The sequence below is a fragment of the Nylanderia fulva genome, unplaced genomic scaffold (genome assembly GCF_048542155.1).
Source record: "Nylanderia fulva isolate GAGA-0341 unplaced genomic scaffold, ASM4854215v1 Scaffold1898, whole genome shotgun sequence".
Classification (NCBI taxonomy): Eukaryota; Metazoa; Arthropoda; class Insecta; order Hymenoptera; family Formicidae; genus Nylanderia; species Nylanderia fulva.
Window position 1 is genome coordinate 1 of NW_028190159.1, and position 2,397 is coordinate 2,397.

General features: G+C 49.2%; 1 pseudogene; it reads right to left on the reverse strand.

Moving 5' to 3' along the window:
- Positions 1–1,931, reverse strand: LOC146723531 (small subunit ribosomal RNA; annotated as a pseudogene; the record flags this gene model as incomplete).
- Between the last annotated feature and the right edge of the window lie 466 nt (positions 1,932–2,397).

Consider the following 2,397-nt stretch of genomic DNA (forward strand, 5'->3'; position numbering starts at 1 on the left):
CTCTGAAAAGAGCGGATTGACTTGGTCGCTCTGAAAAGAGCGGAATTGACTTTGGTCGCTCTGAAAAGAGCGGATTAATTTATAATAGGTGCTCAAATATGACCACCATCCATCCTTATGCAAGCTCGCATGCGTTTAAATAAATTTAATTGGACGTTCTCCATTACTTCCTCTTCGATATTCCAAAATTACATATCGCAATCTGGTTTCTAAGTCGTCGACGTTCTCGGGAAGCGTTTTGTATATTGATTCCTTACAGTATCCCCATAAAAAGAAATCAAGAGAATTAAGGTCCGGGGATCTTGCGGGCCAACGTATCGGGCCATACCGAACCCATCCAACGTCCAGGGAAACTGCTCGTTCAAGTAGTTTGTTACAATCCTGGCGTTGTGTGGTCAAGCACCGTCTTGTTGAAAGAACATTTTAGTTCGTTCAAATAGTGGCACTTCTTCTAAAAAATCGGGCAGATTTGCTTTCAAAAGTTCCGCGATACCATAGGGTACGCCTATTTAGCAGGCTAGAGTCTCGTTCGTTATCGGAATTAACCAGACAAATCGCTCCACCAACTAAGAACGGCCATGCACCACCACCCACCGAATCAAGAAAGAGCTATCAATCTGTCAATCCTTCCGGTGTCTGGGCCTGGTGAGGTTTCCCGTGTTGAGTCAAATTAAGCCGCAGGCTCCACTCCTGGTGGTGCCCTTCCGTCAATTCCTTTAAGTTTCAGCTTTGCAACTATATTTCCCCCGGAACCCAAAAGCTTTGGTTTCCCGGAAGCTGCCCGCCGAGTCATCGGAGGAACTTCGGCGGATCGCTAGCTGGCATCGTTTATGGTTAGAACTAGGGCGGTATCTGATCGCCTTCGAACCTCTAACTTTCGTTCTTGATTAATGAAAACATTTTTGGCAAATGCTTTCGCTTCTGTCCGTCTTGCGACGATCCAAGAATTTCACCTCTAACGTCGCAATACGAATGCCCCCATCTGTCCCTATTAATCATTACCTCGGGGTTCCGAAAACCAACAAAATAGAACCGAGGTCCTATTCCATTATTCCATGCACGCAGTATTCAGGCGAAGGTAGCCTGCTTTAAGCACTCTAATTTGTTCAAAGTAAACGTACCGGCCCGACTCGACACTCAGTAAAGAGCACCGCGACGGGATATTAGTTGGGCCGCCCCTCGCGAGGCTAAGCCCACCGGTAGGACGTCCCACATCACGCCAGTTAAACACCGCGAGCGGTGAACCGACGGTGTGCGACACAGATTCAACTACGAGCTTTTTAACCGCAACAACTTTAATATACGCTATTGGAGCTGGAATTACCGCGGCTGCTGGCACCAGACTTGCCCTCCAATGGATCCTCGTTAAAGGATTTAAAGTGTACTCATTCCGATTACGGGGCCTCGGATGAGTCCCGTATCGTTATTTTTCGTCACTACCTCCCCGTGCCGGGAGTGGGTAATTTGCGCGCCTGCTGCCTTCCTTGGATGTGGTAGCCGTTTCTCAGGCTCCCTCTCCGGAATCGAACCCTGATTCCCCGTTACCCGTTACAACCATGGTAGGCGCAGAACCTACCATCGACAGTTGATAAGGCAGACATTTGAAAGATGCGTCGCCGGTGCTAGGACCGTGCGATCAGCACAAAGTTATTCAGAGTCACCAAAATAAACGGTGGACGAACGGCGAGCCGCCCGCCACCGATTGGTTTTGATCTAATAAAAGCGTCCCTTCCATCACTGGTCGGGACTCTGTTTTGCATGTATTAGCTCTAGAATTACCACAGTTATCCAAGTAAATGTGGGTACAATCTAATGAACCATAACTGATTTAATGAGCCATTCGCGGTTTCACCTTAATTCGGCATGCACTGAGACATGCATGGCTTAATCTTTGAGACAAGCATATGACTACTGGCAGGATCAACCAAGGAGCTTCGTGTTCGGTTACTCGCAAGGGAGTAACTCGCGAGCGAGCCCGAAGACTCGTCGCTAGCTCTTTTTCGCGCGCGCGCGCGTTCGATGCCGAAACACCGACGCGCGCGCGACACGCTCGTATGTGCCATTTTATTTGCCGCCGGTCTTGCTCAGCCGGTCGGCGACACTCTGCTGTGTTTAACGCTATTATGTAAAGCGTACGAGAGAACGACGGAGGCGAGAGTAAACCCCCGACGCCGCCGCCTCTCTTCTTCCTCCTCCTCTCCGTTCAAAAATCCACAAGATCAAAATACTCGTGTTCTTATTCTCCCAAATGTTATGATGCGCGATCTCGAGAGACCGCGCGATTCACCCTGACGCTAGATCGACGATGGCGATGCTTAGACGTCGAGGACTGTTCTGTCTGGTTCGTACGCGTTTAACCGCACACGACCAGCAATAAGATTTTGCTACGGCGTACAA